Source organism: Opisthorchis viverrini (genome assembly GCF_000715545.1).
Source record: "Opisthorchis viverrini unplaced genomic scaffold opera_v5_261, whole genome shotgun sequence".
NCBI lineage: Eukaryota > Metazoa > Platyhelminthes > Trematoda > Opisthorchiida > Opisthorchiidae > Opisthorchis > Opisthorchis viverrini.
This window is the reverse complement of record NW_008751917.1, coordinates 495907-510629: the sequence shown is the minus strand read 5'-3', so window position 1 is coordinate 510629 and position 14723 is coordinate 495907. Positions and strand designations below refer to the sequence as shown.

Below are 14723 nucleotides of genomic sequence, written 5' to 3'. Positions count from 1 at the left end.
CTTTTCATCCAGTACCCATTCCTGCTTTATTCGCAGCGTTGACGGTGTCCTTGAGCTTAGGCGCGCGGTCCGAAGTTGGGCGTGGGGCCTCATTTTCAGTGTTTCACCCTCCACAGGACATCATAGAGACGTAAAGAGAGGTTGGCTTCGGGAGACACGGTGATGCCACTTTCAACTTGCGACGTTGTAGGGTTTTCGCCAGGTAAGTTGGGTGAATTCCTCATGCACGAATCATGTCCGTTAGCGCGCGCTTTCGCAGCGCCGCAAAACTGAAGAAATGCTGATGTAAGTAATCTAAATAAGGTGAAGAGCAGACCTATATCCAACTGAAAAACAATCAACATGAATTAAGAATAGAAATCATGTCGAAGTGAAGAGCCATCAATGGAATTGACTTAGTTTTCTTTGTGGATCTCACTCTATGTGAGCTCAGTTTGCAGTAGCAGACAAACTTTAGCTGGACACTTCAACTATGAAGTGACGGCATTTTCGCCACTGGACTGGTCACGTAATAGCATGTCCTGCGGTTGCTGGTACACCAGCAGTGTCTAGTCTCACTTCTGTATCTACGCTTGTCTTCCGCGATCGTCGGTTAACGGAAGTTTGTCAGCCATAAGCACTGTACGTGGTTAATAGCTGAACTGATCTCTGATCCGGAGCCAGGTACAATTTGGGTCGTTGCTCCCTTCATATAGAACCATCCTGTCTCGCACTGACTTGTTTGTTGAAGGTTTTAGGCGAGGAGCACCATTTATTTGTCGGATTAGTTTGTTGTCTATATCATCTTCAATGTATGTATGCCTAGACGTATATGCTGCGTAAGATTATTAGGGTAAATCTACTGTTGGATGCTGATTAACGTTTCAGACTTACCAACGAACCACGCGCCTGTCAGTCAAGAAAGACGGTAGCGATCATGTGGTTGCGCTTATCGGGGTCCCATCAAGCTTGAAACGTTACGTTAGATCTTAGGGCCCATATGGTGTTAAATACCAGTGACGTTTGGAGGATTGGTGACCAAGATGAAGCTTTTTATCCATTCGGCACTGGTCACATGGCTGTGCGATTTGGTCCACAGCCTTCTAGACCCGGAACCACACACTCCGTCCCCTTTGCGCGCAAATCAAATCAACATGGGTGAACGCGCATGCTACACGTCGCGATGCTTAATTTTAAATCCGCAATTATATATATATATATATATATATATATTAGGGGCTTGGTCACCAATTTTTCCAGCGTGAAGAATTGCTCTGTGCTGTTATCCCGTGCATGTTGATCTGTCATCAAGAAACTCAGATTCTTAGGGATCAGGCTGAGTTTCGCGTTTGTCTGAGTTGCGTCGATTATATGGTCACCATGCGACAAGTGATAATGTGGACTTTCCTCCAACGAGCAGCGGTGACCATTTACCTTCATTAGTGCTTGGCTTCTGACCGCAACGATCGTCAGTAACTGTGGTAGTGTCTGGGGGTGAAAGACATCCCTTCTGATTTTTCGCGTTATAAAGTCTTTAAATATCTACTTCCGTGGGCACTTAATGGTTCACACAGACTTTCACCTGAGTTCGACGCATCCACGTGTGTCGCACAAGAATGCCGCATCCCGCCCTTCGCCATTGACATGCAACTCTAGTTTCCTTTGCCTTTACCAACACCGTGAAGGTTAAAGTGCTCCGTAGGCGTCTGCTCACGTATCGCTCACAAACCGCATTAAATAGCCTAAAGATACCGCGAAAACGCGTGGCTTGCATTCTACGGTGCATATCATAACCATAGATGGCGCCTGACCTCGTGTTTTCAGATAGGCATAGTAGGTAAATTAATCTATCTGGGCAGCCGCAAAGTTCCCTGCGAGCTGGCAAGATACAAAGGCAATCCCTGCATCTAGAAAGCCACGTGGTGTTTTCCAACTTCCGATCTTGGTGGCGTCGATGAGACATTCTGGCTGTCAAAGTATGGCTTACGCTGATGTAGTGCGATCTACCTGGACTGATTTATCGGAGGTATGGCTGCTGCTTACGGCATTCTCGAAAACTTCCCGCAGTTGTCCGTCGCTAGCTTTGAGGCATCTCATGGCTCTGTCGGGAACGTTGGACCCTGGATGCGGAGTTACTGCAGGTCGATTTTGGGAACTGTGAACCCTTCCCGGTCGATCAGCTGGCTAAACCCCATTGATAACGCCTCTTGAGCCACACATTTCGAGGCACACCAGTGGTTACAGGAATTTCCCAGTCAACCTGTTGATAACGGTTTTGCGTATGAACAATTTCCTCCAATGAGTAACTCAATGTGTTAGAGGAATAGGATAACATAATAAACTGACTGGCGCATCACCTCTAATGCACGTATGCTTTTTGTCCCTGTCTCCATGTTTTCGGTGAATAGAACTTGCAGCTTAAACCAACATCCTTGTCCATGTTTTCAGATGAATAACTGACAGCTACCTACTCAAAGGGGTGGTCTGGTTTCGGTGCTACAATGACATTGCTGGCCACGCTGAATGAAATCCCGTTTAACGAGGTCTAACCATGTAAGGAAGGCCAAAGTGAACAGCCGGACAGAGAGCAGCGAGCCTCATCCCTGTGATACAGGGCGCTCGATTTGAAGTCGTGCTGTTCTCTGTGACTGGACCATGAAGGCAGGAAGCTGTTTTGTCCAAGCGACTAACCAGAAAACCTTACATTCGTCCATTGACTGTGTATTGTTGTGCACTCGAATGATTGAGCCGGAAATAGAGAACAAACATTGCCGAATGGTTAACTTTAATCTTCTAACAATTTCAGTACATCAGCTAAAACATTAGGAAGCACAGTTAGTTTAATGAATAGCAGGCAAAAAGTTAAACGCAACATTAGTATATAAGGTTCTCCACCGGAGGGGTTATTGTCAAGAGAATATAGATTGGGCTTGGTGGTTTCGAAAATTATATGGTCTAGTACGTTGTTAGTCTTTGATGTACTGCAGAACATTCTTCGGAATCCACTGGATTGTTCTGGTGGCGCGGTTTTTTCTCCAGGATGATCAATCGAATGTGATTGAGTCTCGACTTGAGGAGCCGCTACGCTTTCGTTTGATTCCGTTTAATAGACATCGGAGGTATTTTGTGCTTTGGGTGTCAGATGTCTAAGAAAAACAACTGTTCCTTTTCGCTCGGGAAACGAACGCAGACACTTCGGGTTGCAATTAACAAGTTGCACATCTTCCACTTACTGATCTTATTTAGAAGAACTTATCACTCTTTTTAACAGAACGGGACCTGGAGATAATAACCAAGTTGGAAGAGAGGTGCCGTACGTTAACTTCTGGTGGAAGTCAAGAAATCTTTCGTGTTGTGCTGTGTTAGTAGCGGTGCACGATAAGGAGCGGGCCGAGTGCCATTCATCTGGTGGCGCGCAATCTCACTCAGCAACGTCCCGTTGTTGGATCCTCAACGCCAGAGTGATAAACTTTCAAAGAGTACCGTTAGACTGTTCGACCAGTCCGTTATCGCGTGGGTTTTGTGGGGTAGTTCGACTGGTTGCCGCGTCGTAAAGGAACCTTTGTACTCCACCTGATATGAAAGATCCACCACGATCAGAATGGACGCATGAGGGCATTCCTAACAAGAAGAACAACTGAAGGAAACACTTGATCACGGTGGACGAGGACACATCCGGGCACGCGAAGTCGGATGAGAAACAGGGGTACTTGTCCATCATTGTTAAAAGGTATTTGTTGTGGGAAGTCGATGGAAGTGGGCCTTTAAAATGATTTCTGGCGCGTTCAGACGGTTGTGTAGCTTTAATAAGATGGCCAAAAAGTTGATTGAGGAAAGGAGGCTTCAATTCTGAGCTAATACTACATTGATTTGTAATCGCCTTAACATCATCGATTATAAACGGCAAATTCTTTGAGCGATCGAAATGAAGCATTCGCATGATGCCGGGGTGACATAACGTGTTATGAAGATGTTAGAGATCCACGTGTGATATCGCAGATATGTGATTAGTCTGCGAAACTTCGTTAACGGCTTCATTTGGATTACCTGGACGGTACTGGACATCGTAATGAAAACAAGATAATTCAAGTCTCCACCTCTGTATTTTGCCATTTTTCACTCTATCTTTGTGCCGTTTGACGTACATAAAGACGACTGATCATTGATCCGTAACAAGTGTGAAGTGATTGCCAACCAGGTAGTGTCTCCATTTTCCTCGGACCTCGTCAATCGCGTGCGCTTCTTTCTAAATTGCTGAGTGATGATGCTTACTCGGTGACAAAGTGCGTGAAAAGAGCTACCGGGCGCCCGTCTCGATTGAGAGTGGCCGCAATGCTTATGTCGGAAGCATCAGTTTCCACAACTAGTGGACGAGTGTAGTCTATTGCAAACACAACAGCTTTTTTCAAATCGTTGTGGATTATCCAATGCAACTTGTATGCTATCTGATTGCTATGCTATGATCTGATTGTGGACGATTTGATTATTTTTATCCGAAAAACATAGGTCGTTCAGCTGTAGCACTCTTCCGGTGCCTAGCTGCCATGCCACCCGAAGGAAGTACGAGGGCTGGAATACTACCAGGTTGCCCAAGCCTAGACAGGGGAAGTCGAGAGGTGGAGGTCGGGTTCGAACCAGGACTTTCCGGTCAGTAAATCCGCGCTCTAACCACTTGGGCCATCTCGCCCCCGAAAAACATGGTACCCAGTGTTCGTAGTATGCCAGCATTCCGACCGATCTTCGTTGTGAACAGACATCATTTGGATGAGACAACTCCCGTAGGGCTCGAAAATGTTCAGAGTCTAGCTTGACTTTCCGGCAGTAAATCCGCGCTCTAACCACTTGGGCCATCTCGCCCCCGAAAAACATGGGACCCAGTGTTCGTAGTATGCCAGCATTCCGACCGATCTTCGTTGTGAACAGACATCATTTGGATGAGACAACTCCCGTAGGGCTCGAAAATGTTCAGAGTCTAGCTTCATCATACCGTGAGATATTCCATATCCTAGTAATCGTACTTTCGCAGTAACTGTGTTGCTCTCTTTCTGAATAAATGGATCACTGTGAAGTTTTGAAGCCTCTAGGAAACTTTCCAAATTTCGATCATGATTCTGGGCATCGCGACCACCCAGTAACATTGTCAACACATGCGAATGTACTGAGCAGACCTTCCTCACGTATTATGTCGTCTATGGTGCGCTGAAAGCAGGCCACACCATTAGTAACTCCGAACAGAATGCGGCGAAATTGAAGCAGTTTGCCACGTACCTCGAATGCAGCATATACCTTGCCATTGTTGACAATGGGAATCTCGTGGTACGCACTTTGAAGATCTAGTGTGCTAAACACCGCGTAATGGGAAACCTTTACCTACCTTCGACAGATGTTACGCATCAAGGTACGTGAAGCGATTTGTGGTTTGACTGTAATTGATGACCAGGCGCTTCTTATGCCTTTCATTTCTAGTAACGAAAACCTGGGCCCGCCAAGTGGAGTTGGACTGCTCAATAATTTTGTCTTCTAGTAGCCTTCGAATCTCCGTCTCGATAAATACCGTATCCACGAGAGAAAAACAACGTGATTTTGTTGCGATCGGAGTACACCCAGTGGTCAGATTGTCAAACAAAGGGGGAGCATTGACTTTTGCTGCTTTCAGCGTGCATCCGGCGAATGGGCGCCCTTTTTTTCGTGAATAGTATGACCAAGCTTTGGTGTTGGCTGAGACAATCCTGGCGAAAAATGACTTCTGAACACAAATTGGACAAGAGCGAGAGTTTGACGCCGTATCGCGTGCTTTTGTACAGCACGATAGCATTAAGATGACCTCCAGCAACGCAAGATAAGTTCGTTGAGCCATCGAGATAGCGTTCTTAGAGGATGATATAGTCCAACCATGCTTCATTGCGATGTCAGAAGAAACGCAGCTATCAGTGTCGATAAGAGTATGAAGTGGAATATTATTTACCATAGCATCAACGGTTGACTTGTTAAGTCCAGTGGATTAAGAGACGTTGAAAATGGATAAGACACCGGGGTACACCGACGATGTGATGACGATGTGAACTCGGCTAAAACATTAGGAAACACAGTTTGATGAATAGCAAGTAAACAGTTAACACAACATGAACATGTATCAGGATTTCAAATTAGAGACAAAATCCGTTCCTCGGAAGCCTCTTATCAGCTTATCGGGGACCAGGATGGCTGTGATATCTAGCGAAAGAATACGCGGACCGTGGCACACAGTACTTCGAGCAACAATTCCTGCTGCTAACAGATGTCGAGCATGCAGACGGCATAGCTCTTCTTGGATCTCACGCCACTGTAACAGACATCAAATACTCTTAATAACACCGATGGTTGGAGACATTGTCAGATGTGACCCAGTCGCCCCTTCAATAGCGCTATTGCATCCAGGCTTTTGCCTTCATCGCATAACTCCCCTCCCAATCTCCCTAATTAGAAGCCCACTGACAACCCTGTATTTACGCTTCAATTATATCAGCAACCGTCTCTAATGCGTAGCTTCATACCCCATTTGCCCAAAATCATCGGAAAACGAGACTGTGGCAGCCATTACTACTACGTGGAATGTACATATTTTTTTCAGCTGATGGTGGTGATGACAACCAGCAATGGAACAAATAACTTAATCATCAGAAAACAGAAAACGAAAAAAACAGTCCTCCTGAACAACAGTACGATTCGCCTGGGACATTGGTCAAGTAGAAGAAAGTAGCCGCTCCTGCCATTTCAGTGATTGCATTCGGTGCAGCCATAACCGAATGAGGGGAAAAGCTCCCTAACACCTGTATCTATGCGCCAATTATATCAGCTACTAATGCACAGCTATCTACCCTACTGTAAATCATCGGTGGTGAAATTGTGACAGCTATAGCCACTGTACAGCAAGCACCCTTTTTTAAATATTAAGATGATATCATCGTCCTACTGGTCCTGACGTCTTTCCACCAACTCTGTTTAAGGATGCTGGTTAATATCTCAGCCGGTGTCTATCTGGTCCATTGGAGTGAGTTGATAATAGTGCTCATTTTTAAGAGTGGTGCTCGCAGTGAATGTACCTACCGCAGAGATCTTAGCCTCACTCCCATTATAATAAGGTTTCTGATTTTAGAGCTGCTCGCCTGCGGACACCTGTCCCTTGAGAGCGCTGTTCCTCCAGACGTTTTCTTAGCTTGACCTGTGGTTGCTCATAGAGGCGTCGTTGCTTATTGGTTCGATCCTGGGGCTACGCGCTTGGTGATGGGAGATTACTAACCGTGCTCTCCACAGGTATGTTACGCCTGCCCGGCTCAGCTCGAGATGCTTCAGTGGTTAGGTCGCGAATTTACTGACCCGAAGGTCGATGTTTCTTCACCTAGACTGCTCCAGTCTAGGCTTGGGAAATCTGGCAGTATCGTGGCCCTCGTGCCTTCTTCGGGTGGCACGGCACCTAGGCACTGATGGTGCCGGACCGGATGACCATTTAGGGTGACTGTGAGATACTTTCGGTAACCTGATGTGTTGATCTGGAAAGTAGCTAGTAAACTGAGAGAGGAGCCAACAGGGTTCGGTTTTAGTTTGGAACGAACGCTTGATGGCCATATGCATCCGTGGCTGACAATACCCCTCTTTGTATCCCACGGATTTAGATTTGCGGCACCGATGCTACTAGTTGGGACAGAACTTGACAAAGTGTTAGGCTCCACAGTGCCAACATTGCGAGGCTACTTTCCTTGGGCGTTTGATTTACTTCCGACTAGAATTCCGTGAGGCCGATTTGGTCGGGTCGGAATTGATAAAACCAGGCTCTTCTGTAGCCTGATGAACTTCGGAACCGCCATGTCCCCCAAGTTGGACCGTCGTGGTGTCATGCTTCAGGTTAAGCAATTGTTGAATTCCGAGATGATGGCCTGCACCGTCATTGATGGGTCCTGCTCGATGCGGCTGAGTCGGATACGGATTTCTGCATCTTTCGGCGATTGTAACTTCCATATACAAATCAGCAACTTGAACTGATCTTCCGTTAACGATCCGAGTTTTAACCGGTTCACGATGCCAGAATAAGTGAGAAAATCGTCTGCATCACTTTTCACCTGCTTCAGATATCGATAACGGATGTTGAAAGTTGAGGTTTACTCGCCCAATATTCGCGAATGCGCGTGAACCGTTTCTTCAAAAGTGAATTCGTGTGGGTTCTTCGGAAGTATATATTAGCTTACTTATCATGCTATGTGGGTCCAAGTGTGTGGAGCAGGAGGCGGACCTTTCAACTATCATCCTGAATTGAAAAGTTGACCCTGAACAGGTCTTCATAGCGATGAAACCAAGCATCAAGCGTTATGCTAGCCGAAGGTTCATAGCGAAACTCGTTGATACTGTCAGCGATTCCGTCAACCGACTGGTATGCTCGACGCAGCCGGTGAAACCAAAGGTGTAGTTAATAAGCACTCCATAACTACTCTTGCGAGTTGCGGTTGTTGCTCAAACATTACTTTGAGTTGATCTGCCCCCATATTGCGTCGTCAGATACGTTGTTTTGATAACGCAGCGGGCAAACGATAATGTGGGTGGACCGTAACGATATTCGCTCCCAAGCTATGTTGCCTGATCCTGATTCCTAGTATAGCGGAATAGTTTGAAGAGGAAACCTTGGACCCAACTGTAATGCTCCGAACAACAGGGGTTTTACAGAAAATTGACACATACATATCTATCCTTAGTTTGACTTTGAAAAATGGCGGAAGTTCGTTAGCACAAAGGTAGTTTTTGGGGACATTGATATCCTCAACACCTTCGTTTGTGGTTTTTTCACTGCCCTAGCGGAACCTCTCACATTGCAATTCATCCAAGATGCAAGCCCGTTGCCATGACGTCAACACGACATTCTATTCTACAGACGACCAGGTTCTCATTGATTTTGATCATCATCTTCATCATCGACAGCATGACGTCAGCGCTGATGCTTTGGTGCCATACATTGCTTCTGAAGTAGAGCACTTACTCGATCAACAAATCCATAAATCCTCGAAGTCCGTATGGAGATCGCAAGTGCTCGTCAGGACGAATGAGCAGCAGAATAAACGAATGATGGTTGATTACCAAATTGTGCAACTGGATATGAGTAGTAAATCAGCTCACGTCTTCAGCACGCGTGGTATTGACAGTGCTTATCATCAAATACCCACTGAGGGAAGTGATAGAAGCTACACGGCTTCTGAGGCTATCCGTAGATTTCCCTTAATTACGTTTGCAGTGATGAATAGAGTGGCGTGCTTTCAAAAGTTATGCATGACATAATACCCGCCGAAAGACTCACCGGGACATATACCTATGTGGATTATCTTACCATTAGTGGAAAGTATGAACAAGACAATCGAAATTTCCAGCGTCTTCTCGCCTTGGCACAAAAATATGGCCTTTAGTTAAATCACGATAAGAGCACAATTTCCACCACTAAACTCAGACTCCTTGGCTATGAAATCATGGAAGGCATCATCAAGCCAGACCCTGGTCGTTTCAGAGACTTGCAAGAACTTCCCGTTCCGGCGGACATGAAATCCCAGGAACGTCTAGGTGGCTTGTTCGCGTACTACTCCCGTTGGATAAGCCGTTTCTCAGAAAATCTATCCAACCACTCACAATACAACCTGTTATAAAAGCGTCTGAAAGTCTTAAGGGAGCTCATGGGTGCAGCAGTGGTTGCTGTCGATCCGACCATGTATCCGATACTGGACGTTGATGCTTCTGATGTGGTTATTTCCGTTACACTGAACCAAAGTGGCACACTCCTCACATTCTTCCCAAGTACACCGTCTGGTAGTGAAAAACATTCTGCCATTGAACAATAAGCATTGCAATTATCGAAGCAGTGCGATTGGAAACTACCTATTTAGTACCCATTTAAAGATTGTAACCGATCAGCGGTCCGTTGCGTCCATGTTTTCAACACGGCAAAAAAGGGAAATAAAAATAACAAAATTCGATAGCGGATGGAACTATCGCCTTCTTGGTGTAATCCACAGACCAGATACCGAAAACGAAGCCACTGATAAGCTCTCTTGGAGCGTCTGTAAGATAGTATAAAGATACTCTTTCCACTGCAAGATCCTCTCGGTGCCTAGCTACCACGCCACCCGAATGAAATTCGAGGGTTGGAATACTACCAGGTTCCTCACACCTAGATCAGAGAAAGTCAAGATGTGAATTCTTCACCTCATCTGGATCTAAAACACTCACACGTAACTCCGTGCCATGCTGGAGCAACATGTATGACTCATTTCACCCGTGTCAAGGACCTCCCGTTTCCCCTAGCTGTCCGGAGGCCAACCGTCCCTAATAACCTAACATCACATCACTTGGACGGATGTGTCACTTGCAGGACACGGACCAAACGAAGGCGTGCCCTGATTAGTCAGAATGCCAACCAATCCCGAGTCGAGCATCTTTGACTCGACACTTCTCGCCCCCTCACGGAGATTCTGGCACGACTTGTGGAACACTCTGTGACTACCCTATAAATACAGTTGTAGTAATTTTCCTTGGTCTCCGTTAAGAGACAGCCAAGGGACCGATACAGAGTTGCACGAGCACAACACCAGAGGAAACCCGACTTTTCATTAAGCAGTGTAATGTGTGTGCGAAGTTAAACCCACATTTCTTCAAGCCATCTGGTGGTACAGTTATTAAAGCTACACAAGTCTTTTGAACACTTAAGCATTGACTTCAAATGACCACTGCCTTTAAGGACCTGAAATAAATATCCACTGATGGTCGTGAACGAGTATTTCTGTTTTCCGGTTGCTTATCTGTGTCCAAATACAAGTTGCATAACTAACGGTGGAAACGACTATTCCGTGCGCAACAAAGGGGTCTGGTATTACTCAACTATAAAACGAACTCCCGTGAACATTTATTCCAGGGGGAGGTAGGCAAATGTATATTTGCTGTGTTTTCCTCACAGTTTCATCATTCATTGTTAAATCGCGTTTTCTGGTTTTAGCCCAGTGTCAGATTTTTGAATGAATAAAGCCTAGCTTCTGGGGCATCCGCCTTTTTCGTTCTTTCTCTGATTTTCACCGCTCTCTATTGGTCAAAACAGTAGCACCTAAATTTTGCGTAACATTATTCCATTCTGCCACGTTAGTCTGTTCACTTCTAGGTGGCATCGTACACGCCGGCTGAATTGTTTTTTTCTGAACTAGCATGAATACGGTCTATTCACGAAAGCTAATGGGTATGCTGTGAGGAGGAATGGGATTAGTCTTGCCTCATACCAAATACAATTCTGGCTTTCGAAACTCATACGCTGACCTCGTCTGCCACATTGCTTCATAGTATGTGCAACTTCCGAGATACGTATCTTGTTCCACTACTTGATTAGTGCCAATACCTGAGTTCTCAGGCATGTTCAAAAACGACATCTTGCAGCATGACTTCACTACGTGGTCGCGTAGCATACCCCGATTGACTGGATGACCTCGGTCGGCCTTTTTTACCAATGCTTGCGCTTTCTGCTCTTTTTCAAAAATTTGAACAATATCGTCTGCATATTCGAGACCTTCAAGGTCCTGGCTCGGAAAGATGTGAATACCTATGGTTCGGAAACTTTCCAGTGTTTATCAATAACGAATTTGAACAAAGATGTAGACAGTGTACACGCCTGTCGGACACCACCACTTGTAAGAAAGCCTTTGGAGAGTCCCTCCGCACACTCGCGCACCCATAAGCATGTATGTATTCACATATTCACGAACTTCTGTGACATACCCTGTGTCTCGAGCGTGTTGAGAGGACCGAACCTATTGACAATCGCACGCACTCTTGACGTCAAGGTACACCATGCCGTACACATATCGCTGCTTCAAAACTTGACGGAGTGTGAAGATGTGGTTCACATGGCCACTCTCCGGCCGAAATCCTACATGCCCGTCTTCATGCACTTTCGTAAGACAACGTAAAATGAGCGAAACAGTCAGGTTACATGAGTGGTTGTGCTCATTCCGTTATGACCGTCACACCACTGCACGCACCTATTTTGAAAATAGACACCACTACCGACTTTACCCAGTTAATCGAAGTAGCCTCTTTTTGCAAGATAGAGGTAGGTAGGCTAGACAAGCATCTGCTGAAAATTTCACCTCCATCTTTGAACACAGCTGGTGGAAGTTCATCGGGGCCAGCAGCTCGGTGACATTTGATGGCATTCATTATTTCCGATGCTATCGGGGGGTTCAAGATTCACTGTCCAAGGCTGTCGTGCAGGTTGGGGATTCAGCTGGTCAACTCTGGGTGGTTAGTTGAACTGGTCTCGAAAATTTTCAGTCCAACAATCCAGGCTCGAGATCCAATGCCCAGGCCTGGTTAGTTGAGCCATTGCGTTAGCGAAGCGCTCAACATCTTGTAGGGTTGCGGACAGTACCTTCCACTGAGAGTCAACATCAGAAGACGTCTTGTCCGAAAGGGAATGGCGGTTTCACATCAGGGTTCGAAAATTTTCTCAGCGGCCACCCTAGGTGTGTTACACCTTGCGCGCCTCTGAAGAACAAAGGACTGTCAGACTGCTCACCAGAACTCCATAACCTCCTTCGAAGGCATCGGGGTTAAGGCCACCTATACAGGGTGCCTTATCGTTTTGAAGGTTTGATGTCGCGCGTTGGGTTTCTGTTTCTGATGGCGTGCTGGTATCGATATGTCGCACACGCTGTTCGGGTTCTTCCAGAGGTTTTTGTGAACGATGCCAGCAGAGTTGCCGTTTAGCACGTCGCTCAACACGATGGCTCTGTGTATGAAGTGCCGCTGACACCTGTCCTCTTTTGGCGGGTTGGTCGAACCAGGTGGAATAGGGTGCGTTTGGCTCATGCGGCGAATGCCACCATCTCCTGGACCTCCTTCAGGCTCAAGTTCAAAAGAGCATCTGTGCTTAGCTCTGTATAATATCTGACTAAGTGCTGCAAATGTAGGCAACTCGAGTGTTTGGTGCCTTAGTTCACCCTCTTTGCCCAATTTCTTACTATTGTGGGGCTTTATTCAAATGAACTGATATAACTGTATGGCAGTGAAGCACCAGTGTTCCCATCTAGTTTTGCTGTCAGTGATGTGATATGATGATGACGGTAGCCGGTATTTTCAATCTACCTTGAATAATTCTTTACATATCATTTGTCACGGTCCAACTTCGTTGCATGGGTCCGAGATAACTCAATGGTCAGGGCGCGAACTTGCTCACTGGAAGGTCCCTGGTTCGAACCCATCTTTTGTTTCTTGACTACTCCTGTCTATGCTTGAGCAATCTGGTAGTATCCCAACCGTCGTGTTTCCTTTCGCTGGTATGACAGCTAGGCACTGAAACAGTGTTGCGGCTGGACGATTATGATCATTCTTGTTGTACATTCTTTCCAGCACACCTCAATTCTGCACTCGCAAACTAAAAGGCAGAGACGTATAAGTGTTCATACCACCTCCTTTTGCTGATAATACCGTTTCCAAGGAAACCATTCCAGATTGCCTTGCCAGTCAAACAACCGTAAGTTTTACCGTTAAATGTGTTGTCTGTGTTCCGTCTTCAAATGATCTTTAATAGGTGTTTTCTGATTAAGGCCTGTCATTCAGGTTTCTGCCAGTTAGCGCTGCATTGCAGTTCACCTGGTTGGTACAGGCACAAGGAAGGTGGTCCTCTTGTTTTCTCTGTCTCATTTACTGTTGTCGGAGAGTGAACATTCAGTTTCCTTTTGACGAAGTGATATTTAGCAGCACAGGAATTTTTGCAGAGACAAGATACTACACACTTCTGGTTACACTTCCGATATGATTGCCTCTGTTAAGCGACCCCATAAGTTAGTTGTCGATACGATTCACGTAGGTAACTAGATGCGTCCTGAACGCCCGACGGAACCGAGATTACGTACTTCTCATGACACGACCTATCATGAAACTTTGTCCCCGCTCTTATGTTAGTAGTAAATGGAGTACCTCCGAGGTGACATGTCCAGGAGGTACTATCATGCCACAGTTTGCATACTTATACCGACGCTCTCTCTCAGCGTTTCGGGGTTAAGCTGCTACCTTAAAACAACGGCCTCGAAGGGACGGGCTCAGCGTTTGACTAACTTTTACTTAAAGGCTCTCAGTTTTTCTTTTTTATTATTCGCTAGAGTAGCTTACCCGGGACAAGAAAGATTATTATTCGTAGAGTACCTTACCCGGGACAAGAAAGACCGTACAGTTAGGGTCTTTCTATAAGATTAACAGATGGTCAAATGCACGAGCCAAACTATGAGGAGGAAAACGTAGGCTGATATGTTTGAATAGGGCATACAGTGAAGCACCGTTGAGGTTGGAGTGGATAAACGTTAACCTTGTTCTTGAAAAATTGAATGTTATTGAAAGTGCAGGAAGTGAATTCTAAAGACTGAATTATGGAAGACTGCAACTTGACACAGGCTGCAAAAGAATTATAGACTCATCGGGCGACTGGTGATCGTGGCATTGAGACGTTTGACTCATCTTGATAGCACTGATGAGCTGACAATGCAGCTATGTCGATGGAATAGGGTTTTAGGTTGAGTCGAATGTGAATCACTTAGATACACTATCTTCGTTGTGCATTAAAAGCGAAGATTACATAACGAGTAGCACCCAACGTCCGACAGCAGTATTTCGTGTAGGGGTGGTTTTGGGATCGAGTTTTGGGAATGATAAATAAACACGGGTTTAGGGAAATAAAAGACTATCCTTAGACCCAG

At 45.8% G+C, this 14723-nt stretch overlaps 1 protein-coding gene across 1 annotated transcript in view; it reads left to right on the top strand.

The window, feature by feature from the left end:
• Nucleotides 1-14723, top strand: part of T265_09176 (hypothetical protein) — a gene marked incomplete at both ends in the record, with an annotated part of 44967 nt that overhangs the window by 2013 nt on the left and 28231 nt on the right. The window contains one exon of the mRNA XM_009175187.1: nucleotides 13381-13504. The remainder of the gene's footprint in view (nucleotides 1-13380; nucleotides 13505-14723) is intronic.